The sequence below is a fragment of the Benincasa hispida genome, chromosome 3 (genome assembly GCF_009727055.1).
Source record: "Benincasa hispida cultivar B227 chromosome 3, ASM972705v1, whole genome shotgun sequence".
Lineage (NCBI taxonomy): Eukaryota > Viridiplantae > Streptophyta > Magnoliopsida > Cucurbitales > Cucurbitaceae > Benincasa > Benincasa hispida.
Window position 1 is genome coordinate 4,197,122 of NC_052351.1, and position 27,484 is coordinate 4,224,605.

At 38.4% G+C, this 27,484-nt stretch overlaps 1 long non-coding RNA gene across 1 annotated transcript; it reads left to right on the plus strand.

The window, feature by feature from the left end:
* Positions 1–1,525: 1,525 nt before the first annotated feature.
* On the plus strand, positions 1,526–27,484 carry LOC120072987. Its single transcript, XR_005480649.1, has 3 exons — positions 1,526–3,191; positions 17,262–17,765; positions 27,322–27,484. It is a non-coding gene; the product is annotated as an uncharacterized LOC120072987 (long non-coding RNA).

Here is a 27,484-nt window from a genome sequence, read left to right on the forward strand (position 1 = left end):
TATCTATATATTTGTGGACGACCAAATTAATTAAAAATTAATCTTTAATTCTTTATTTGGTTGGATGTTTTTGTGTCCTTACTGTCGTTTTGAGAGTGATTACATTGCTTGATTTTCAGCTGTAATTTGAACTGATTTGGCTGTTTGTTTTAAAAAACAAAAATCGAAACTATTTTTGGTTTTCTGTTTTTTGAAAATTAAAAATAAAAAACATGTTTGCTAAAATTAAAATAAAATTAAGTTATTTTTACCATAATTTTCTATCTAATATGCATAGTTATAAAATTAATTTTTTTTTATTTTTTTTAAAAATCCACATTGATAAACCATTATCAATATAAACGCAGGGATTAATAACAAATGAAATGAAGAAAGATAAACAAAAATAAATATATTGTCAAAATATAAGAAAACAATAATAATAGTTGTAATTTATTAATATCCTTTGTGAAAAAAGCATATCTTTCCATTAATATTGAGTCATTTAAAAAAAAAAAAAAATCTTATAAAAAGTTCGAATTTTGAATTTTTTAAAAATCAAGGTATACTTATTAAAATGAAAAATGAGAACTAAATAAATATATCAATGATTGGGAATTATTCCCACAACCTTGGGATGCGAGTAACCATCCTTGCTACCAGACTACAAACGAAAAACGATTTTCAAAAACGGTTTGTTTCTGTTTTTCATTTTCCTTTTAACAATTCAAAAGAAGAGTGACGACGAGAAGATTAATGGTAACCACCGAGGAGAAAATAATGGAGAGATAAAGAAAAGAAGAGTGAGAACTGAAAAGCTGAATACTGAACAGCAAAATAATAATAATAATAATAATAATGTCATGTCAATAAAAAATTATAAAATTTGTCTAGTTATTTAAAATTGGTCATCTTATTTTTGTTAAACTAAGTATTTACTTTAACTCAATAATCATTTAGAACTATTTTTCAAAACTTCGAGATTAAAAGGCATATTTTGAAAGTTCATAAATTAACTAGACATTTAGCTCAATCCTTATGAATTAAGAGGTATTTTGTCATATATTATTCTTTTCTTCAAAAAAATGATACTAGGTGAGAGTGAGAGAATAGTGGCTTATAGTAATTATTATCATCTTTCTTGATTTGTGATATGATATACAATGAGCATTCTTGATGGTGCAATTGTTCATTTCCATTCAAAATATCCATATAATTTCTATGGAGAAGTTGAACGTTTTGATTGAACTCTATGAATTGAGGTTTGTTGCACATAAGATTTGAGAATCAATTCTAGTGGAATATAATTGTAAACATTTATAAAGAAGATACTTATGCTAGAATAGACATTTATTATGTAAATATAGGATGTGTGTAACTGTGGTTTGTTTATTAGTTCCTTATTTTACGTAATATTTTTAAATCCTTTTGTATAAATATGAGATTAATACTAATGGAAAAGACATGAATTGTCTTACATCGTATCATACTAGGTTACCTTATTTTCTAGTTATTTTTCACTTTTTTTTCAGCCACGCCTCCCTGGTCTTCATGCTGACAGCTTGCCGGCGTCGATTTCTCCTGGTCTTGCATCCGAGCAACTGTCACGCCACCAGTTTCGCACATTCACTGTTGTTGCCCTGTCTTCTCTTGCGTTTGAGTCGAACGGTTGCATCCGAGCCGCTTGCCTCTAGATTCTTGGATCCAAAAAATCGGACCTGCTTGGTTCTGATCTTGCGTCCGAGCCGCCGCCAACTTCGATCCAGTCTTCCTCTACCGATCCTCCACCACGGGCCACAAATTCGATCCAACTCCATCTGATTTCCTCTGATATGGTCCAGCAACCCACTCGAGCTGCCACCAACAATCCATCACCAATCGTCTTTGTTCTGGTTCGATGCTTCACTTCGTCAACGATCTCGTGGTCGTGTGTGTAGTTCCTGATTACTCTGGCATTAGGATTTGTGGTCTGCCAAGTTGTGGGTTTTCTGTTGTTTATTGTGTTTATTTCTACTCGACATCTTATGTCTACTCTGCAGTGTTTTGTCCTAGTCTATAAACAGCCGCAATGACCGACTCCAAGCATCTGTTTCATCCTACTCTTGCAGTATCCAATATCAAAAACCATATTTCCATTATTCTGGAAATGGAGAATGTTCAGTATGCGACTTAGGCAAAGTTGTTTAAGATTCATGCGCACTTTCATTGGGTCCTTCATCACATTATTTCTCTAGCCAGAGACAAAGAGAATGTGCCCCAAATTGACAAGGAGAAGGGGCTTTGGTTGACTTTGGATGCTATCGTCCTTCAATGGATTTATGCAATGATCTCCTATGACTTGTTGCACACTGTTCTGGAACCTGATGCTACGGCAATGGAGGCTTAGAATAGGTTGCATGATATATTCTAAGATACCAAAAACTCTTGGGTGGTCACTCTTGAACAAGAGTTTTCTCATACCAACATGGAGGATTTTTCGAACGCCTCATTTATTGCCAGCGCCTCAAGAGTTTATCCGATCAGCTTAAGAATGTTGGCGCTCCAATAACGAATGATCGGCTTGTGTTGTAAATCATTGCCAATCTACTGAGGCCTACGATAGAGTTGCTATTCTTATTCGCCAAAGTGCTTCTCTCCCTTAGTTTTATCAAGCTCGGTCCATGCTCATTCTTGAGGAAGCAGGTTTTGCAAAGAAAGCAGTCGTTGGCACTGTTTCTCATGCTACCATGGTTATTCGAGAGTCCGAGGAGATTCCATCTCTTTCTGCCTCATGTCCTTCCAATCATGGGCAGAATACTGGGAAGAAAGGTGGACATAATCGCAATTGGGGGGAGAGAGGGACGATCTCGTGGTAATGGTCGGAACAATGGCAAAGGCAGTACTAGTGGCAATTGTAATAATCAAGTTGGAACAGACAGCCTTTAGGGACTCGTCCCCATTCTCAATGGATACCACCCTTAGAAACATGGTCGTGGCAACAGTGGGCCATCCCTCCATGTCCATACTCGTCCTCACAATGGGCTCAGTCTGTTCTGCCGCATTCACAGCCTCTACGGGTGTGTTGAGGTCTCGTCCACAATAGGCCTATACTGCTACTACTCCTCCTACATCCACTGATATTGAGCAAGTGATGCGCACTCTTGGCCTTAAACCTCCAGATGCGAACTGGTACATGGACACAGAAGACACCTCTCATATGACTTCCGCACTAGGTACTCTCACATCTTATTTTAATTTGAGCAATAATCGTAATATAATTGTTGGTAGTTGCTATTCCATTCTGGTTTATGGTTATGGGCAAACACATCTTCCCTCCCCTCTCCCTTCTTTGGCCTTGAAAAATGTTCTCCATGCCCCTTAACTTATTAAGAACTTAGTGTTAGTTCGTAAGTTTACTACTGATAACTAGGTCACGATTGAATTTGATCCTTTTGGGTTCTCCGTGAAGGATTTCGGACGGGAATTTGTCTAGTGAGGTGTAAGAGTCGCTGGACACTTTATCCGGTCACCACCACCGTCCATCCACCCCTTACATCATCTAGCTTTACAGCATTGGTATCCTCATTGTGTCATGAATGCTTGGGTCACTCTAGTGCTCCTGTTTTTTATTATCTTAGGAAAAATAAATTTATTGAGTGTTCTCATTCATCGTCTGTTTGTTCTTCTTGTCCTCTTAAAAAACATATTAAATTGCCATTTGAGTTTTCTACATCATGTATTGTTATGCTTTTTAACATTATTCATAGTGATTTATGGTCATCTCCTATGTTGAGTTCCTCTGGGCATCGTTATTATATGATTTTGCTGGATGATTACACTAAGTTTCTATGGACGTTTTCATTCTCTAAAAAATCTCAAGCTTTCTCCATTTTTTTGGAATTTCGGGCTCTTATCTGTACTAAATTTGAAAGGGAAATTAAAACATTTCAGTATGATAATGGATGGGAGTTTGATAATCACATGTTTTGGGATTTTTGCAAGGTTAATGGGTTGTATTTCCATCTCTCATGTCCTCACACCTCTCCTCAAAATGGCAAGGTTGAGCGTAAAATTCGTACTGTTAACAATATTGTCCGTACTTTATCAACTCATGTTTCTTTACCTCCTATATTTTGGCATTATGCCATGCAGATAGCCACGTATCTTTACAATATCCTTCCTAGAAAAATCTTAACCGACCAATCCCCTCTTCAAATTCTTTTTCGAAAAGACCCTTTTTATTTTCCCCTTGGGTTTTTGGGTATTTGTGCTTTCTTCTTTATTCGGCTCCTACCATAAACAGACTTCAGGCTCGTTTTACGCCTTGTGTGTTTTTGGAGTATTGATTGTTGGGATTGATGCCCAAAAGTCTCGTGTCCTGTAGTTTGTAAACAGTATATACGAACACATGTGATTGTTAATATATGATATTTACTTCACCTCTTGTTGTTTTGCTCATTTACTTGTTTTATTTGATTTACTACAAATCAATAAACATAAAATCTCTGGTTATCTGTATGTGACTCAAGCATGTATGTGGTGACATACAAGTGGATCATGTCTTGAGTTATAACCAAAATGGTTTGTTCTATATGGATATAAGAGGAAAACCTTATCCTGGTAATGCTACGGATGCGGCCCGCTTTATAGAATGGTCACAAATATTGTGACTTGCCACAGATGGTCTAATTCTGATCATTCGTGTTGGGGACATGCGAGTAGGGGCGTCCTATACAAAAAGTTTGTATAAGACTTGATCACGAAGTGTTAATGTCTCGTTATAGCCTGGGAGTGTCCCCTAAAGGATCGGCAAGTTTTGTGTGTTTCTTTATTTGATCTTCTGTAAGAGGATACATGTAACTTAGTCTCTTGTCATAATCATCTTTTTCCTACAGTAAGCGCATTAATCGCGGACTCTGGCATCGAAAACTGAAGGGGTTACACTTACATGGACATAGTTATAAATGTTAACGATTCTGGAAACCGAAAAAATGGGTGCTATTAAGGTTTAGTTCCAAGAAGTTTGGTTCTGCTAATGTTGAGAAAGTCTCATCCCAGTAAAGGGGTAAACTTGAATCACCCCACCATGGCATTTGTCCTGAACTCACTGGGGCACATCATTGCAAAATAGAAGTCTATAACTTAGGGTCTTGCAAACTGTTTACAAAACTAATTGTTTTAAAAGTGGTTTAAGCAGAAAAAACTAATCAAGATTTGTTCATATTTTTCAGCAACTTTTTTCAAATGGCTACAGCCACCGTTTATCTTTGTTAAGGTGCTGAAAAATTACTGGCACAATTGTTCAAACATTGGAAACCACATGATCACGCCGATCCTAATCATCAGAGGATCTCATGTTTGCTCTCCACGGAGGCTTGTCCTCCTATCCAACTCCAAATGCCGCTCGAAATGTTCGGGAAGGCATACGAGGCGATGGATAAGGGCGAATGAGAAGGCCCGAAGCCTATATTTGGACAAGGTCTTTCTGAAGTCTTTGCCCAAAAGAAGCAATGAGCCTATTGGTCTCAGCCCATGAATCATGGAGTCCCTACGGGAGATGTTTTGGACAAACACGTCTGAACAGCTTTATGCATGAGGTCTCTTAAATACATATTCAACTCCAAAAAATGTAACGAAGGCAACTCTGTTCGTGAACAATGTGCTAAACATGATGGTCCACTTCCAATATGGCGAAGTTGAAATGGGTCTACCATGATGAGGGCGGCCAGGTAAGTCCATAATCCTACATTCTTTGTCGGAGAGCTCCTTGCACTTTGTTAAGTAATGTATTCTAACAAGTGAAAGTATATACCTTACAACTTCTCCCTCAACGAGTTGCAGATATACCCAAATCTTTACTGAAAAGTAAGGAGAGACAAAAGGGTGAGGCAAATGTTGCTTCATCCTCATAGGACGTTTCCATAGAGGTTCGAAACTCAGGAACGGTTGATTTTCACTTCTAACTCTGCAAAGGGGGAGAAGAAGAAGGGTGTGGGAGGAAGGCACTATTAACCAACACGTTGCGCTGAGGAGCGTTCCACAGTTTCTAAGAGGATTCATTTGCAATCAAGACTGCGACATTGGAAGAGGAACTGTCCTCCAGTACTAAAGGAGAAGAAAGGGAGTCAGCCAGGCTAAGGCTAAAGGCGGATAAGAGTATATGAATTTTACTTGTTGCTCGAAACTTGTTTAGTGGAGAATGATGATTCGGCCTAGATAATGTTGATTCAGGCCCACTACCATGTTCTGTTCTTCCTTTTAGCGGAATTTAGATCTTGGTGACAGCTGAAAGACTAGTGAGATGAACGATGCGAAAATAGCACCACGGCATGTCGTCTCACTAGTTGTGGCAGTAGGAGGGGGCCTTCCAGTTGACTTTTACAGAATAGGTTTCTAAATTTAAATGAATGTATATATTGGTTCCTGAACTAAAAAAGAAATCTTTTTTGTGTGCTTATTGCATATATAGATTACACTGTTTCTTATCAATTTGAGTAAAGCGTTTATTCATAAAGATGGTGTTTTTTAATTTGCAACAGCAAATCTGGAAATGCGAATTTATATGTGCCAAGACCGTTAAGCCCATCCCTTCATAAAATACTGAATATGTTTCAGAACTTCCGTAACCATCAATCAAAAAACTCAACGAATTTTCCATGCCCTTGGCATCTATGTTTATGGCAATATATCAATCTCAATAGGATTGAGAGATTGGTGAAGAATGGACTTCCTAAGTGAGTTAAAAGCAAAATTCTTTACACCTGTGTGTGAACTCTTGCACCTGAGGGTAAGAATGGACTAAACGACCTTGTTTACCCTAGAAAAGGGGTGTGAGAGAGATCGTTTGATTTTAGTACAATTCTACTTTGTGGTCCTAAGAATGGTGCCGAGGCTTGGGGTGGCTGTATGAGTATTTTATCAGTTTTACTGATGGATATACTGTCGCCAGGTACGGGTATTGTTTTAGCTCTTTCACAATGGATGTCTGAATCCTTTGAAAAGTTCAAAAGAGTTCTAAGCTAAAGTATGAAAATGCATTGGATAAGACGAGATTTAAAACACTTCGATTAGAGTTGAAGTTGAGAGATTTTGGACTCTGCATTCCAAGACTATTTGGAATAGAACAGTGAAATCGTTTCCTAACTCTCTCAGTGTCGGGTACACCCTAGCAGAATGGTGCACGCATAGAGGAAGAAATAGGGCTTACCTTTGTAGATATGGTTCGTATGCGATCTGATCTGAGTTACTAACTTCCTTACCGGACTCCGTTTGGAAGTATTCGCAATGGAGGACTGTGGTGTACATACTCAACTGTGTTCCCTCCAGAGTATTGCAAAGAACACCTCTCGGAGTGGGGTTGTAAATCTAGTTTTACCGCTCATTTTCGCAATTTGTTTGCCCTGCACATGTGGCTTGAAGGCTAATCCAAAAGTTGGAAACCACGGTCAGAGGTTTTATGTCCTCATTGTAGGCTACCCCAAAGGTACAACGAGGGGGTTATTTTATGATCCGGCGGAAAAGGTTGTTTGTTTCAATATGTTACTTTCCTCCGGAGGAAAGATCAAATATAAAGAAGCACAGTCTACGAAGCAAAGTCGTGTTACGTGAGCTTTTCAATGAAACTACTCGAAACTTCAACAAGAAGTTGTTAAAGATGCCTGCTACATCAATAAGAGTGTTTGATGAGAAGTTATCCAGTTATGGTCAGTTCCACCATCAAAAGAGTTAAGGGAACCCTCGACGCTAGTGGGAGGGTTGTGAACCCACCCCGTTCGCGTATCTTGGTTTCAACGGAAATCCCTTGTTAATGGTTAGCAGATGGTCGACATTGAGAGATCCATTAGTTTAATAAGAAGGCAATGAAGGATGTTGACCGAAGATGAAAATGTCAAGGCCATGAATCTCGAGATGGGAAGTTGATGTACATTCAACCTCAGTATGGGATCTTGTAGATCAGGCCTAATGAGGTTCGCGACCTATAGGCTTGTAAAGCGATACTTCAAAGCGCAAACGGGGTGCTGATGGGAAGGTACAGACCTTCAAGGCTTCGATTTGTAGCAAAGGGTTATACCCAGGTGAACGGGAGTCATACTTATGAAGGAAACTTTCTCGCCTGTTTGCCATGTTAAAATTTCGATTCGCATCCTCCTGTTCCATTGCAACTTATTAATAATTTAATGAGATCTAGCAAATGGACGTCAAGACAGCCTTTCTGAATGACAATCTTGAGGAGACAATTTTAATTTGGTGCAGGCCCCAAGGGATTCATAGCCCAAGGGTAGAGCAAAAGATTTGCAAAACTAATCGTTTCATTTAATGGACTGAAACAGGCGTCTCGATCTTTGAACATACGATTGATGGCTGCGAATCAAAGTCGTATGGCTTTGACCAAAACGTTGATGATCTTGTGTCTACAAAAAGATCATTAACGCTTCAGAATAGTCGTTCTTAATGTTGGTTTTAATGTAGACGATATCCTACTCATTGGGAAATGAGTAGTCTACTGACTGCAGTTAAAAACTCACACTTAGTGACACCAATTCCCAAAGAAAAGATTTGGGAGAGGCTCAATTTATTCTAGAATCCAGATGCCTTTCGGGATCGTAAGAACAAAGTGCTATCACTCTCTCAGACATCGTATATTGACAAGATGTTGCTCAATAAATACTGCGATGCCATGGGACTCCCAAGAGGGGCCTACCTACCGTTTCAAGCATGAGTCCATTTTGTCTAAGAGAAATGTGTCCTAAAGACGCCTCAAGAGGTTTTGAGGAAATGAGATAGGTCCCCCATATGCGTCTGTCATTGGCAGTTTGATGTATGCGATGCTCTGTACTTGTCCAGAACATCTGCTACGTCTGTGGGCATAGTCAATAGTTATCATCCAACCAAGGCTAGGGTCACTGGGCCGCAGTGAAGAACATCTCAAGTATCATCAACGAGAACGAGGGACTACATGCCTATGGTATGGTTCGAGGGATTTTGATCCTTATAGAATACACGGATTTCTAACTTTCCAGACTGGATAAGAACTCTCACAGTCCTACATCAAGGGTCAATCATTCAACTCTAACACGGAGGAGCTGTAGTGTGGCGAAACACTAAGCAGAAAGTGCATCACCCGACTCCACTATAGAGGCAGAAGTAACGTAGCGGCTTATGAAAGCTGTCTAAGGAAGTCATCTGGGCTAGGAAAGTTTTCTTGACAGACCTGAAGTTGTTGCCAGATATGTCTAGGCCTATTACCCTTTTATATGTGATGAAAGTAGTGGGAACAGTGGCGAACTTCAAAGGAGCCAAGGAATCACCAGCTGTGGTAAACACATAGAGCGGAAGTATCATCTGATCCGCGATATAGTGCATGAGGGGACATGATCGTCATGCATCGCTTCGAAAGCACAATGTTGTTGAACCGTTTACGAAGGCTCTCACAGGCTACGGAAGTGTTTGAGGGTCAACCTAGGAGCATGGGTCTACGGAATAGCCTGCGGCTGAACTATGGGCAATGGAGATTTTATTGTAAACTGGGGCCTTTTAATGTGTCCTATGTTTATTGTTTTGGAGCTAAGTTTTTGTACACCCCACTTCGCTTAGATAACAAGTGGGACGATAACAAAGTTCTTCTCACGCGTGCTTATCGTCTACACGAAGTCTTTTCCTCCGTCCTCTACCAAACTCACCAGAGCCCACTCTTTGAGTTTTTGACTCGAGGATACCCGAGTTTCCCTTGTGGTGGTGTTGTCCCCACGGCCTTGTTCGTGTACATTCAGATCGTGCAGTAACAGTCGACAGACTCGCTGGGTGCTAGTAGATCGGTGGGAGTTTTCCGCTGCTTTGGGTTCACATATACGAAGACCATCTTCCTCTAGTATGAACCCCTTTTCTCTATATTTTATTGTATTCTGAGCATGTCATTAATGAGTTACATATGCATAACTGTTAGTATGGAATGTATATCGTTTATGTTCCGGTTATTGTGAAAGAGCGATCTAAGCCTGCTCATGGAACTCTCGGTATGAGATCCTTCAATTGGTATCAGAGCCAGGTTTCTGATACTCCGATTTGATTTGTTGCAACGAAATAACGTTTACATTCATGGTGAGTGTATTTCTACATTGTTTTTAAGTGTTAATACTGTTATGGATGTGCCGGATTAATGAATGTTTTCAGGATGAATTGTCTCGCTTTGTTTAAATTCCTTTTACATTTGCGGTTGTATGTAAAAGCCCCTGTGTTTTTGGGCATATATAATCGTAATCGAGTCTATATTCAAAGTTTTTGAAGTCTTGAGTCATTCGTCGAAGTTCTGGGCAAAGGTTTTGAAGAAGAAGATGATCTAGGGTTGATCGCATCGTGCAAAAAGGTTCGCTGTCCATCGCATCATGAAAATAAAGAACTAAGCGATTGTGGTTGAACGCATAGGTTAAACGATGGGGTATGCAATCAAGCGTTGGTCATATCGGGAAAACGATCGGGCACGCGATCGCTAAGTATCATTTAATGCACGTGCTAGCTTCATCGCTTAGTAACTGACTAAACAATCGCTTAGCATCACAAGGTAAATCGTTTACCAAGTTGCACGCATCGGTTAAACGATCATACTCTTGGGTATCGTTTAAAGCGCGCTAGATGATCATTTAGGTCAACAAGCTTCATCGCTTAGTAACTGACTAAACGATCACTTAGTAATTCAAGGTAAATTGTTTACCTATCGTCGTGCTACAAGATCATATAGACGATCAGGCTTCGCAGCCTCGTCATCGTCTATACGATCATTTGCTAATGTTCTTATCATCTACTGAACGATCGTCTACCTGCTAAAGATTGCTACATGATGTAGACCTCCTAGTGGTTCAAGACCCAGTTCACCTGTGAACCGGTTTGCTTGATGAAAAATGTAATAGATAGGTTTTTTTCATTCCGGTTCTTATTGGGTTTAAAGGCTCATCCCGGTCTGTTAATCTATTTGTTTAATACATGTGATGTATGTCTTATATGTCATATGATATACACATATAGTAAATCCCATCTTAGGTTATGCATTGATCATGCATCATCTCTTTATTGTAATTGTTATAATTTAGAGAAACATGATTTTATTATGTAAGAGCATGCTCATACATCATTAATATAAGAGTTATATTTATGCATGCATATAAAGTATTGACATGCATCATCTTTATATTATAATTGTTATAGTATAAGGGTGACTGATAGCATGTTTGCTTGGTTATTACGTGTTATATAAAAGTTATATAGTAATGACCGGACATTGCATGAAGCAAGACACATAGGTTACTTTATAATTGTTATAAATGCCTCGTTATGCGCAATGTTTTTTTTTTAGTTGTTTCTATTTAAGAGTTAAAGAGAAATTAGAACTAAAAGAAATAAGAAAGACATGCATGTTCACTTAGGTTTAATTCATTTTTTAAAATGTTTAAAACTTGGATCATATAGACCTAAGATCACGGTTCTAATTTGATTAGCAACCCTAAGACTTTAATCTTTCAATCAATTTAATAGGATTAAATTGGCTAATGAAAGGTTAAATTGTAGCAAATCTATCTATAAGGGACCTTTTGTCTAAGGCGGGTTCTGTCTAGGCTGGGGTATTTAAGTTGACGGAAACGTAACACCCCTACCTGGAAACTTACCTAGAAAGGTGAATTAGATAGATTTGATGCATGGCTACAAGTTAAGGGTGGTCCATTAAAGTGTTTAAATGTGACTACTTTAACTTGTTTATATTTCATAAACAAACGTTGTTTATGAGCAGACTTTAAAAAGACCATTTAGACTAAAATCAATAGCCGGATTGTCTAGGTTAACGAATCCCTAGGTAGAACAATCAGTGGGAGGTACTTGAGGCATAAGATACTTTACTTAAATCTTTCACTTTTCTCTTTAAGTCCACACCGCGAGATCTATCCTCGGCCTCGCGGCACTTTTGGTGTGTCCCCCCAACGAATGGTATTTGGGTAGGTCAATATCAAGGTGGATGGAGAGAATGTTCATAATATGTGGGAGCGGGAAGTGCGACAACATATCCCTCGGTCTCCCTCATTAGGTTGAATAAAGTTACTGTGCATCGCCTCGAGGCACCCTGGGAGTGTCCCCCTAAAGGATGGCAGTTTTGTGTGTTTCTTTATTTGATCTCCTGTAAGAGGATAATGTAACTTAGTCTCTTGTCCTAATCTATCTTTTCCCTACGGTAAGCGCATTAGGGCTGTCTCTTATACACATCTAGATGTGTATAAGAGACAGGTTCGGACAACTATCTGGATAGCTCATGCATGAGGCTCTTAAATACATATTCAACTCCAAAATGCAAGAAGGCACCTCTGTTCGTGAACATGTGCTAAACATGATGGTCCACTTCAATGTGGCGGAGTTGAATGGGTCTACCATCGATGAGGGCAGCCAGGTTAGCATAATCCTGCATTCTTTGTCGGAGAGCTTCCTGCACTTTGTTAGTAATATGATTCTTAACCTGTCTCTTATACACATCTAGATGTGTATAAGAGACAGTACGAGCGATGGATAAGGGCGAATGAGAAGGCCCGAGCCTATATCTTGGCAAGTCTTTCTGAAGTCTTTGCCAAGAAGCATGAGCCTATGGTCTCAGCCCATGAGATCATGGAGTCCCTACGGGAGATGTTTGGACAACCGTCTGAACAGCTTATGCATGAGGCTCTTAAATACATATTCAACTCCAAAATGTAAGAAGGCACCTCTGTTCGTGAACATGTGCTAAACATGATGGTCCACTTCAATATGGCGAAGTTGAATGGGTCTACCATTGATGAGGGCGGCCAGGTAAGCATAATCCTACATTCTTTGTCGGAGAGCTTCCTGCACTTTGTTAGTAATGTGATTCTTAACAAAGTGAAGTATAACCTTACAACTCTCCTCAACGAGTTGCAGATATACCAATCTTTACTGAAAAGTAAGGAGAGACAAAAGGGTGAGGCAAATGTTGCTTCATCCTCAAGGACGTTCCATAGAGGTTCGAACTCAGGAACGAAGTCTGCACCTTCTACTTCTAACTCTGCAAAGGGGGAGAAGAAGAAGGGTGGTAAGGGAAAAGGGAAGGCACCTATTAACCCACCGCATGTCGCCCTAAGGAGGCGTCCACCAGTTTCTAAGGGAATTCATTGCAATCAAGATGGACATTGGAAGAGGAACTGTCCTCAGTATCTAAAGGAGAAGAAAGCAGCCAAGGCTAAGGCTAAGGCGGATAAAGGTAAATATGATTTACTTGTGCTCGAAACTTGTTTAGTGGAGAATGATGATTCGGCCTAGATAATTGATTCAGGCGCCACTAACCATGTTTGTTCTTCTTTTTAGGGAATTAGATCTTGGTGACAGCTGAAGACTAGTGAGATGACGATGCGAATAGGCACCAGGCATGTCGTCTCAGTTGTGGCAGTAGGAGGGCTCCAGTTGACTTTACAGAATAGGTTTCTAAATTTAAATGATGTATATATTGTTCCTGAACTAAAAAGAAATCTTATTTTTGTAAAGTGCTTATTGCAATATAGATACACTGTTTCTTTCAATTTGAGTAAAGCGTTTATTCATAAAGATGGTGTTTTTATTTGCACAGCAAATCTGGAATCGAATTTATATGTGCCAAGACCGTTAGCCATCCCTTCATAATACTGAAATGTTCAGAACTTCCGTAACTCAATCAAAACGTCAACGAATTTCTCCAAAAAAAAAAATGCCCAACTTTGGCATCTATGTTTATGGCATATCAATCTCAATAGGATTGAGAGATTGGTGAAGAATGGACTTCTAAGTGAGTTAGAAGAAAATTCTTTACCTGTGTGTGAATCTTGCCTTGAGGGTAAGATGACTAAACGACCTTTTACTAGAAAAGGTTTTAGAGCCAAAGAGCCTTTTGAGTTAGTACATTCTGACCTTTGTGGTCCTATGAATGTGCGAGCTTGGGGTGGCTATGAGTATTTTATCAGTTTTACTGATGATTACTCCAGGTACGGGTATGTTTATCTTTCACAATGGATGTCTGAATCCTTTGAAAAGTTCAAAGAGTTCAAAGCTAAAGTTGAAAATGCATTGGATAGACAGATTAAAACACTTCGATTAGATTGAAGTGGAGAGTTTTTGGACTCTGCATTCCAAGACTATTTGATAGAACATGAAATCGTTTCCTAACTCTCAGTGTCGGGTACACCTCAGCAGAATGGTGCAGCATAGAGGAGAAATAGGACCTTGTTAGATATGGTTCGTTCGATGATGAGTTACACTTCCTTACCGGACTCGTTTTGGAGTTTCGCAATGGAGACTGTGGTGTACATACTCAACTGTGTTCCCTCCAAGAGTATTGCAAGAACACCTCTGGAGTGGGTGTAAATCTAGTTTACGTCATTTTCGCATTTGGGGTTGCCCTGCACATGTGCTTGAGGCTAATCCCAAGAAGTTGGAACCACGGTCGAGGTTATGTCTCATTGTAGGCTACCCCAAAGGTACACGAGGGGGTTATTTTTATGATCCGGCGGAAAATGGGGTGTTTGTTTCAATAAATGTTACTTTCCTGGAGGAAGATCATATAAAGAAGCACAGTCTACGAAGCAAAGTCGTGTTACGTGAGCTTTTCAATGAAACTACTGAAACTTCAACAAGAGTTGTTAAAGAGCCTGCTACATCAATAAGAGTTGTTGATGAGAGTTTATCCAGTAGGTCAGTTCCACCTCAAGAGTTAAGGGAACCTCGACGTAGTGGGAGGGTTGTGAACCCACCCGTTCGCTATCTGGTTTCACGGAAATCCTTGTTATGGTAGCAGATGGTCGACATTGAGGATCCATTGTTTTATAAGAAGGCAATGAAGGATGTTGACCGAGATGAATGGGTCAAGGCCATGAATCTCGAGATGGAGTTGATGTACTTCAACTCAGTATGGGATCTTGTAGATCAGCCTAATGAGGTTCGCCCTATAGGTTGTAAATGGATCTACAAGCGCAAACGGGGTGCTGATGGGAAGGTACAGACCTTCAAGGCTCGATTTGTAGCAAAGGGTTATACCCAGGTAGAGGGAGTCAACTATGAGGAAACTTTCTCGCCTGTTGCCATGTTAAATTCGATTCGCATCCTCCTGTCCATTGCAACTTATTATAATTATGAGATCTAGCAAATGGACGTCAAGACAGCCTTTCTGAATGACAATCTTGAGGAGACAATTTATTTGGTGCAGCCCAAGGGATTCATAGCCCAAGGTCAAGAGCAAAAGATTTGCAAACTAAATCGGTTCATTTATGGACTGAAACAGGCGTCTCGATCTTGGAACATACGATTTGATGCTGCGATCAAGTCGTATGGCTTTGACCAAAACGTTGATGAATCTTGTGTCTACAAAAAGATCATTAACGCTTCAATAGTCTTCTTAATGTTGTATGTAGACGATATCCTACTCATTGGGAATGATGTAGGTCTACTGACTGCAGTTAAAAACTAACTAGTGACCCAATTCCAAATGAAAGATTTGGGAGAGGCTCAATTTATTCTAGGAATCCAGATCTTTCGGGATCGTAAGAACAAAGTGCTAGCACTCTCTCAGACATCGTATATTGACAAGATGTTGCTCAAATACTCGATGCAGGACTCCAAGAGGGGCCTACTACCGTTCAAGCATGGAGTCATTTTGTCTAAGGAAATGTGTCCTAAGACGCCTCAAGAGGTTGAGGAAATGAGATAGGTCCCATATGCGTCTGTCATTGGCAGTTTGATGTATGCGATGCTCTGTACTTGTCCAGACATCTGCTACGCTGTGGGCATAGTCAATAGTTATCAGTCCAACCAAGGCTAGGGTCACTGGGCCGCAGTGAAGAACATCCTCAAGTATCATCAGAGAACGAGGGACTACATGCCTATGTATGGTTCGAGGGATTTGATCCTTATAGAATACACGGATTCTAACTTTCAGACTGATAAGAACTCTCACAAGTCCACATCAGGGTCAATCTTCACTCTTAACGGAGGAGCTGTAGTGTGGCGAAACACTAAGCAGAAGTGCATCACCGACTCCACTATAGAGGCAGAGTACGTAGCGGCTTATGAAGCTGCTAAGGAAGTCATCTGGCTCAGGAAGTTCTTGACAGACCTAGAAGTTGTTCCAGATATGTCTAGGCCTATTACCCTTTATTGTGATAATAGTGGGACAGTGGCGAACTTCAAGGAGCCAAGGAATCACCAGCGTGGTAAACACATAGAGCGGAAGTATCATCTGATCCGCGATATAGTGCATCGAGGGGACATGATCGTCATGCAAATCGCTTCAAAGCACAATGTTGTTGACCGGTTTACGAAGGCTCTCACGGCTACAGTGTTTGAGGGTCACCTACGGAGCATGGGTCTACGGGATCGCCTGCGGCTGAACTAGGGCAAGTGGGAGATTTTATTGTACTGGGCTTTTATGTGTCCTAGTTTATTGTTTTGTACTAAGTTTTTGTACACCCCACTTCGCTTTAGAACAAGTGGGAGATTGTTAGGATTAATGCCCTAAAGTCTCGTGTTCTGTAGTTTGTAAATAGTATATACGAACACCTGTGAATGTTAATATATGATATTTACTTCACCTGTTGTTGTTTTGCTCATTTACTTATTTTATTTGCTTTACCACAAACCAATAAACATAAAATCTCTGGTTATCTGTACGTGACTCAAGCATGTATGTGGTGACATACAAGTAGATCATGTCTTGAATGATAACCAACATGGTATGTAGTATATGGATATATGAGGGAAACCTTATCCTAGTAATGCTACGGACGTGGCCCGCTTTGTGGAATGGTCACAAGTGTTGTGACTTGCCACAGATGGTCTAATCCTGATCATTCGTGTTGGGGACATGCAGCGGGGCATCCTCTACAAAGAGTTTGTATAAGATCTAACCACGAAGTGTTAATGTCTCGTTATATAATACTGTTCATGACAGAGACTTCACTTCACTAGGATGACCATAGGTAACATGACCTCAATCCTGAGTGAGTTGGGAACTCTGCATGGCGGTCCTTTGATTTGTATGGGCACGAGTGGCCAAGTCGCCGATTCAAACCTACCATTTTCGGGATACGTCTGATTTGGGAGCTGGAAACTAAACTACACAAGATGGAATTCACTCCTTCCCCAAGGCAGGAGTAAGTAGATAGATGGCTCGTATATTGCGTCCCACATAAATTTAGTCACCAAGTCTTTAACGGCTAATTTTTTGTCACCAATTTTTTGGCTCCATTGCCTGGGAGTTGGAAACTAATTATTTGTTGAGTTTTATGTCTCTACAGGAAACCTTTTTATCTTGGGATTATTGTAACTTGTGCGACCAAGTTACAATCAATATTGAAGTGTAAGCGATGCGTCAAAAGCCAGTATTGACCCCAAAATAGACGGGCAATCAATCGCATGAGCTGAAGGTAATTCTAAGCACATGGTGGCCAACATGCGCCCAACAATTTCCGGAAGTTCCAATAGTCAGGGCAAGCTCTTGACCTAAGCAGTTGAGAGTAATCTTCTACATGGGAGACTTCTTGTGGTGACAACACTCCAATTTCTCCAGGGAGGTTTTCTACTCTATCTTTACCTTGCTTTCTTAGTTTAATTTATTTTTGTTTTTATTGTTATTTTGGATATGCGGTTGCTTCATTGGTTATGGTGTGTTTTCTCCTTGTAGGTGCGAAAAATAATTCTCCTTGGTGCGCAGTACAATGGAAGCATTCCCTTCATCCTTCAATGCATGGCTTCGATCGCGTGGATTCCAACGCATGATTGCATGCGTTATTCCGCCTAAGGTCCTTTCTTGTTATCCTTTATGCAATATCCTTTTGAAATTCTCCTTGTCTGATTGTGTTCCTTTGCGTTGCATCTATGATGGTACGTATAATTCACCGCATCCGCTAACTAAGCATCGCAAGGCGCTACCTACTTTTAATAGCTTCTTCAGTTTTGAAAGTCTTAAGTTTATTTTGTGCAACCCTTCGCTCAAACATTGGTTACCATATTCCTGTTAAGTTTGTTTTTAGTTTTGCGGTGAGAACGCTGCCAACCTCTAAGTTTGGCGGTGGCAGCGATCTCGGAGAATTACCTTCATTACATTGCGGTCATTTCTAAAATAAAAAATAATAATAAAAAAAAAGAATTTGAGAATAACAACTCCACTATCAATGCAATGGGGAAACTCAAGTCGATAAGAGTTAAGTTGTGAAAGGCACTTACCCGTAGTTGGCTATCCGCATGACACACGTGGGGGCAAGCCAAAACGAAGGTAAGTCGCCAAGATCAACGCATAAGTGCAACTCCTCTGTCCGGCGCAAGCCAAATCAAGCAAGACAAGAGTTGAATTGAATATGGAATGCAACCGAAGTTGGATGCCCGCATGACACACGTGGGGGTAAGCCAAAACGAAGAGCGTAACCAGGTTCAACGCCGCATTCGAATAAGTCATCGCAAAATTTTGAAGTGTTTTGAACGAACGCATTCTCAAAAGCTAAACGCAAAGTTGCGGTGAATGAATAAAAGTTTTTAAGCAAAGGCTTGCCGGATTTAAACTTAGAAAAGATCTTTTTGAAGAAGCAGCTGAAGTGGAGGAGAGCATTGCGACGATTATTAGAGGTATGAGTAAATTATACTCTGAGAGGCTAGTCACCACAAAGGAAAGCCAAAAGGTGAGTTAAAATTTTCTTGAATATAACGCATGCTTGATGACAAGCATGATTCTAAGTTTGGGGGTGTGAAGACATGCAGAAATGCACATCATTTTAGGCCTTTTATTTAGAATTATGAGGGCTGTTAAGCAGAATATGCGACAATTATGTTAGGAATTCATGAGAAAATGAGTTTGCGTCATCCAGCATTAAGAATCCCGGCTAATCCACTATTATGTGTTATTATGCGTTGAATTGTCTATCTTTGTAGCTAACGCAGGAATCGGATGCAGACACGGAAGCCAGGCTATCGCATAGATGACCGCATGCGGAGAAATTCTCCATCGCAAATGCGAACGCATAAGTTCAATGCGTAGGTGTTACGGTAATCAACCGCATGCGTCCATCGCATAGGAGTTGCGATCGTCAAGCGATTGTGGTCATCGTGTAGAAGTTGTGGTAACTAGGCGATTACGGTCATTTCAAGATTGCGACTACACGATGATAACCATAATAGCAGGATCACCGCAAGGTTGGTGGAATGGAAGCATCAACGCATATCTCGAGAAAATCAAAAGATGATGTGGCATTTCACCTACCACACCGTTAGCAGCCGAGATTCAGAAAAGGAGCAATGCGTCGCTAATGTCAAAATCAGAGCAGATCCATTAATGCTGTCGGCGATCAAGCTCTATAAATAGAAGCTACTGAACAAAATTTCAAATGATCCAGGGTTTTCACCCAAGGTTTCCTACCTTCGGGTGGATCCTTGTGATCCAAACTAACACGTTAGAAGAAAGCTTGAGAGTTCTTCATCATCTTCATCCATTCCGAGTGATGACCGGAGCCTTCGCCAAAGCTAGATCTCGAGAGAGTCAGCTCCACCCCCATCCATGGCACCACCGGCAGCCTTGACACACATCTGCTGGAAGCAAGACAGTGCTTCCAAGTGGTCCTTTCATTTTCTCTTCTTTTCTTATATTGTATTGTATTACATTTTGGATTAAGAAATTAATACATTGTATGTTCAATGCATTTCTATATTTCCTTCGATTCCATCTCCATCTTTCGTTACTTAGCATCCTTAACTTTCATTGCATCACTTAGTGAGATTGCTAGAGTATCGCATACTTAGTCATGCGGATTAGAGATATGAAGCATGTAGTAAACCACCGGAAGATGTGCATTGTGCGAGTGTGTGAGAAATCCTAATTTGCTTAGTGTGAAGTTGTAGCAACACCTGTCTATAGAAGGATGCAACGCTTGTCTATGAGTAAAGTCACCAACAACTAACTGCCTGGGAAGGTAAGTGGTTGGTCGCATTAAGCAATGTAAGGAAGTATTCACTAGAGATAGAAATAATCTTACGTCAGCCAAGTTTATGCGGTTATCTTGTCTTATGAGTGCATCATTCATCATTTAGGCATACTTGGAAGAATAGTCTAAAAACCAAATCTAAGACTCGAGAGTGCGGATTGGAACGCATAAGCAAGAATGGGGAATTTAGGAATAAGCTCCGTTTGTTATTACACAGCGTATGCACACTATGGAGAGGATATTGCATGCGTCCAAGAAGTAGGATATGGTGGCAGTATGCGGTCATCCCAAAATTTTGCATACACATCGCATACGTACTAGATTTAGGCACAAGTGTGTGTATCATGATCGCATAGCTTGTGTTGGCTGAGGTTGCCCTTGCGGTCACTCTTAAGGGTTGCGATGAAGACATCCTCACATTTTATCTATTTTCCATCCATTTACTTCACGTCAACAGTTGTCGTGTCTCTACCTCTCATTCATACTTCTTATTGCGTTGTCTGTTAGTTAGGAGTAGGAGTAATGTTAGCTTAAACCCTCCATCATTCTTTTATTCAACCACCGCAAACATATTACCGTATAGCATTTAGTTACAAATCCCTGAGTTCGAACTCGGATCACCCAAGAAACTTGCGTTCGCATTATACTTGGCACGAGCATAAGAAAACTTGTGACAGGAACGCATGGTCATCACATACATTCGTTAATGCATACTTTCATTCCAACGCATGACCACTGACGCATGATAATCAACGATAGCTTAAGATATGCATCGCATATTGTGTCCCACGTAATTTTAGTCATCAAGTCTTTGACGGCTAAATTTTCGTCACCAAGTACCCATCTTATCACCGTGGTTACAAATGTCATGATTTAGCCATATACAAAGTCATTATCAATAGACATGTGATTTTTCATGAGACTCAATTTCTGTTTGCTACATTTTCGGCCAATCTTTCCCACGATATGAGTTCTTGGATGATGACCCCTCTCCCTATGTGGTTCATCATTTTCTGAATTCACCCAGTCCAAGCACATCCAACCCCCATAATTCTCCTGTCATGGTGCCCTCCACCTCTGCCAGCCTTAATACTTTGGTTTCTCCTTTTCACTCCCAGGTCCTTTCTCATGTACCTCATCCATGCCATTCTCATCGTCCTATTACACATAGCCAATATGGCATCTTTAAACCCACAATTCCTTTTAGTCTCCACACTTTTGTTTCTAAGTCTCCTTTTTTGTGTAGCCCAATGTTGGCCCTCCGTGATCTAAATTGGAAAAAGCTATAGATGATGAATACGATGCTCTTATTAAAAATAAGACATGGGAGTTGATTCTTAGGCATGCTCATGCTAATATTATTAGGTCTATATGGGTTTTTGCTCATAAAGAATATTCTGATGGTTCGTTTGAGCGACATAAAGCTTGTCTTGTAGAGAATGGAAAATCTTAGCAGGTGGGCATAAATTGTGTAGAGACCTTTAGCCCAGTTGTCAAGTTTTCTACTATTTGTACGGTTATGAGCTTGGCACTTTCAAAAGTATGGTATATTCACCAACGCGATGTAAAGCATGCTTTCTTTCATGGAGATCTCAAGGAAACTGTATATTGTTGGGGTTGATGCCCTAAACTCTCATAGGGTCCTGTAGTTTAACCTGTATGAATAAACGCTTGTGATGTAATAATATGAGATATTTTCTTCATTGTTATCTATGAAATATGGGATATTTTATTTGCATTTGCCACAAACCAATAAACTAATATCACTGGTTGTCGTTGTAGCTTAAGCATGTATGTGAAGACATACAAGTGGATCATGCCTTAAGTGATAACCTAAATGGTCTGTAGTATATAGATAAAGGAGGAAAACCTTATCCTGGTGACACTACAGATACGACCTGCTTTGTAGATGTTACAAGTGTTGTAAAATGATACAGATCGTTTGATCCTGATCATTCATGTGGAGACATGCGAGTGGGAGTGTCCTATACAAAAGGGTTTGTATAAGATCAGACCACGAACTATTTAGCCTCGTTATATATAACGTCGTTCATGACAAAGACTTTTATTTCACTAGGATGACCATAGGTACCATGACCTTAATCCTGAGTTAGTTGGGAACTCCTGCCTATGATGGCGGTTCTTTGATTTGCATGAGTGTGAGTGGCCAGATTACCGACTCAAACCTACCACTTTAGGGATTTGTCTGATTAAGGAGTTGGGAACTCAGCTATACAAGATGAAATTCACTCCTTCCCTGAAGCAGAGATAAGTTGATAGATTGCTCCCTTAAGGGCTGATTTCGAGGCTTGAACAATGTGACACCACATACCTTCTCATGGCTCGAGAGGTGTCCACTCATAATAGAACTATGATGTATTGTTCATAGAGGAATCAATGGTACTTAAGAAGTTAGATGTAACTATAGGGGCAAAACGGTAAATTGGTTCAACTGTACATATGAGCGATTTGTAAAGGGTTTTCATACTGTTGACTGATTATATCTGATGAACACAGAAATATATATGTGGTGAGAAGAATGAAGTTGTCGGTCTTTAATAGAGTGCTCGACAGTTAACGCATAGTGGATCTCGTGATTAAAGAGTTTAGTCAGCTATTCACGTACCATTGGAGCTTCAAGCTACAGGTCCATAAGGTTCCCTTGGTAGCACAATGGATTCAAGTTGAGAATCAGTTTTTTGGTCAGTTTGAAGTGTTCAAATTGACGAGAGGGAATTTGATTATATATGATATAATTAAATTTGTTCAATTATATGTGATATAGTTGATATGATGTATAAGATATATTAATTGAAGAAATTTGATATAAATATGATTTATATTGAATAAATGAGAAATGAACTATGATTTAAATGTTACATATGATGTGATATTAAAACTATAAATTATAAATATAATATGATAAATTAGTTATTATATTTATTTATAATTAATACAATTATATGATAATTGTGGGTAGTTTTCTCCTTTAACTGTCCATGTAAATGGGAGGTTATGATCAGTTTTTATAACTAAAGGATAAAATGAAAAATGTTTTCATTTTGTGAATAATCGCTTCATTAAGAAAATTGCTAATCGTTTTGCTTTAAGCGAGAGACTACACGATAGTCCTCAGCGAGATATTTAACGATAGCGAGAGATTTCTAAACGATTGTGTAAATGATAGAGAGAGACTTCTAAACGATCGTGTGACAGTGAGAGATTTACTAAACGATTGTGTAAACGATCAAGTGAGATTTACTAAATGATCGTGTAAACAAACAAGTGAGATTTACTAAGCGATCATGTAGACGATTCTCACGAGAGCGAGATTTACTGAACGATCAAGTATTCTGTGTCTATGTGATAAACCTTCTCCCACTTACTTAACCATTTAGTTTAGCCGCTAGCCTCCTCCATCCCTCTACCAAATCCAACAGAGCCCACACCTCTTGGATTCTCACTTTGAGAGTGGTTGTGTCGAAAGGTTCTTGTTCGAGAAGCAGTTTGTTCGTGATCTAAGCAACAGCAAGAGATTGGCTAGACGATCTGAGCGACAGCGAGAGGTTGTTGTTCCAATGATCACGAGAGCGAGATATTCACTTACAAAGGTTTCTTCAAAGGTATATATCTCGTTCCTTTTGTTTTTAACAAAGAAAGCATGTTGTAATTGTTCTAAAGTGCATAACTATTTTGTATGTTTGTGAATGCTTTGAATTCTGTCACAATGGGCTTGGAAAGATCTTGCTTCTACTCATGGTTCTCTTGTTTAGAGTTCCTTCATATATATGCATCAGCCCATGGGTTTCTATCACACCTCATTCCAAATTTCTCCTCTAATCTAGAACAAAGCATGAAGACGTTAAACATCACTTCTCTCTGTGAGATCTAACGTCCAAACTCTTAACCTATCATGTACTCAAGATCAAACCCAGACTTTCAAATCAATTGTCAAAAACAGTTTACATTCATTTACAAAGTTTTTAAGAAGTCAATTTAGTTTAAACCACAGCACTGTTTAAAAAGATTTACAGACCAACAGTAAAGTTTTTAACAAAACTACACATGACATGAAACTCATAAGTTTAACTCTCTTATGGCATCTACTGTCCATCTACACCTACTTTTTTTGACAACTCAACATATAGCTCATTAACAAAAAAATCTATTACTTCCAATTTTTCAACACTACATAAAATAATTCCATAACATAACCACCAAAAACATTACATTCTAAGTAATATTTGTAGATAACAAATTCATTCCTCTTCTTTATGCCAACGCCTAACACCTTCTAATTCTACCCTCCACTCAACATTACTAATTTCTGTTTACATGCCAAATCCATACAGAAATTTTAAATCTTAAACAATATGAAGTGATAAATACAGTGGCAAACTCTGGCTTTAGTAGGTATTAGGAACTTTATCACTGCCTGACGGGGAAAACATAAAACATTGAAAGCATAAACTAAAGCCCAGTGAATGATAATTTAATGTGAACATACATATTCTCATTTGGAAAACATTAATGAAACCATTAAAAAATATAAAACGCCAATAATTCTTCAAGTCAAGAATCATTCAGCAAGGCCATAACATAAAAAACTCATTCATGAAAACATTATAAACTTCATAGTGGCATGATCTATACATCTTAACATTATAACCAGTTAACCAACCCACGTCACTTACCAATAGTCACATCCAATCTATTTTCATATGTATTAACCTCCATTAAGTCATACGCGCACATAGAGTTTGTTATGATTTCCAAATTAAGTCATATTTCAGCCCTAGAACCCAATATTTCAAACTTACTTCGAGTTAAACCATATTTCAACCTCGGGGTTCAACCTATATATCTTACTCTGAGTTAAGCCATATTTCAACATCAGAGTCCAACCTACATGCCTTACTTCGAGTTAAGCCATATTTCAACCTCAAAGCAAGGTGGGGATATTTGAGTTAAGCCATATTTTAGCTCCAGAGTCTAATAGAAGTCTGGCTCCGAGTTAAGCCATATTTCAGTCCTGGAGCCTTGTCTCTCCCTCTCCCTCTCCGAGTTAAGCCTTATTGCAACCTCGGAGGTTTCCTGTCAATCTTAAGAGGTGTTACAGAAACGTAATCAAACAATATAAGCAAACACCCTCAATTACAATATTACGTTGTTTAAAACCACATTTCCAACAACCATCAGAAACACCCTCCATTAGCATTTGCACATCTCACTGTATATCTTAATCTAGTTTATCATGAATACAATAACCTTAAAGGCCATAAAGTCATGCTTGGATATAATCATGATTCAACACAGTTTCAATTCATAGAAAATTTATGGAAATCAATTATCATTGATGAGCATATAAAAAACATGGCTTAATAGAACAGATCATGTCAAGGTATTTTCCAAATCATAGCATATAGATCGTATATAGATTTTATATAGAAAATTTGAAAATAAACTACTCATCGAACTCTTGGAGTGTAAGGTCGAATCATAAACCACTCTGATTTCGGTTGTCCTAGAATATTAATTTAGTCACTAAATAGGTAATTGATTGTTTGATTGCCTATTTAAGTCTATTTCTCCCTTCTAATTAAACGTTCTACTTTTACTTTATTTGACATAACTATGATTTTTAGTTAAAATCATTTGTATTTATTACTTGAGAAGTAAAATCTAACTCCCCAAAATTCTTCAATTATTCTCATTTCATGTTTCGTATTTACGGAATAACTCTCTCATCATTAAATTTTACTCGGACTCACTCCAACTATCCATTCTTTAGATGTGGCTTCTCTTCCATGGCTGAGAGTTAATTTTTTTTTTCTTTTTTGGTTTCCTTTTTACCGTCTCTTTTCACCTTCTTCCTCTCTGTATGACCATGTTCTTCATCTTTTCCAAACACTCGCTCTCATCTTTTTCTCCTAATTTAATTAAATTTACATTTTTTATTAATCTAAACCACAAAATAACTATAACACAACCAAAACTCGAGTATTTTGAAGAAAAAATAAGCATCCTAACACCGCATCTTCTTCATGTTATTAGCCTTTTAATTAAATGTTATATATGTGTGTTATTAGAAATAATAAGGTATATAGCAGTAATTACACTATCATTTGGAAAAATAGTAAAAGGTGGGATCCTTTTGAATTATAGCAAAATGCATAAATGTCACATGAGTCCAATTTTCTGAAATCCTAAAATGCCCTCATTATCCCTTTTAATTGTAGTGTAATTAATTTGGCATCTTTATTGATGAGACTGTAATTAATTACTCAACTATATATCCCAACTTTCAATATCAATTAAAATCATCCTTTCAAGTAGATAATTTGTCATAAATCTCGCGATTTAATAGTTGTTTTGAATTTTTTTAATCAGACTTAATAGTTGTTTTGAATTTTAAAATCTTGTACATCAATTAATTTTCAAATTTTGTTTTGAAATTTAAAATATCATATTATATTAATTATCCTAACTGAGATTTGTTATTTTTTATTATTATAGTCCTAAGTTATTATAGTTGGGTTATAATAATTTTTATTTGTAGTATAGATTATTTTAATTTGAGTAATAATAGTATGTGTTTGAGATGTAAGCTATTTTAGTTTGAGAAGTAAATAGTAAATATTTTAGCAAAAAATTAAAAAAAGAAATATGAATGTAAAATAGTAAAATCGGTAGCAAATAAGAGTTTTGAAATAGTATTGACTGTAGCTAATTGAGAAATATAAAATAATATATACTATAGCAAGAGGTGATTATTATAGTCTAAAGATAAAACTTGCCTCAAACATACCTTAAGAGGGTGTTTGGGGCAAAGAGTTAGTTGTTATAGTCCTAGGTTATTGCAATTGAATTATAATAGTTTGTGTTTTGGTATAGATTATTTTAGTTTAGGTTATAATAATATGTGTTTGAGGTATAAACTATTTTAGTTCGGGAAGAAAAATAATAAACATCGTAGTAATAAATAAATAAATAAAAAGATGAATATAAAATAATAAAATTTGTAGGAAATAGTAAATACGGTAGCAAATGAGAGTTTTGAAATAGTGTTGGTTGTAACTAATTGGGGAAGACAAAATAGTATTTATTGTAGCAAGAGATAATTATTATGATCTAGGATAATCTTCGCCCAAATACACCATATCTGTTTATCCAATAGTTTTCCAACAATTTCATTGGTATTTATCAAAACTTTTAAAATTAGAGAGAGAAAAGCCAATTCTTTTAACCTTGATAATTATAGAAGTTTCCATTTTTGCCCTTTAATCATCCAATTCAAACTCTCTCTACTACTCTCTTTTTCAAACTAAAATCTTTATTTATTATTATTTTTTTTTTTTACTAAGAACCTTAAAGTGGATTCTTATAGTTTCAGGATCCCAAACGTTCTAGCCATGTGTGCTTGTTAAAGAAGTTTCTGTATGGGCTTAAGCAGGCTCCTCATGCATGGTAACAACGCTTTGCTAATTTTGTTTCCTCTCATGATTTTCAACACAGCAGGTTTGATCATTCTCTTTTTGTTGATCACCATG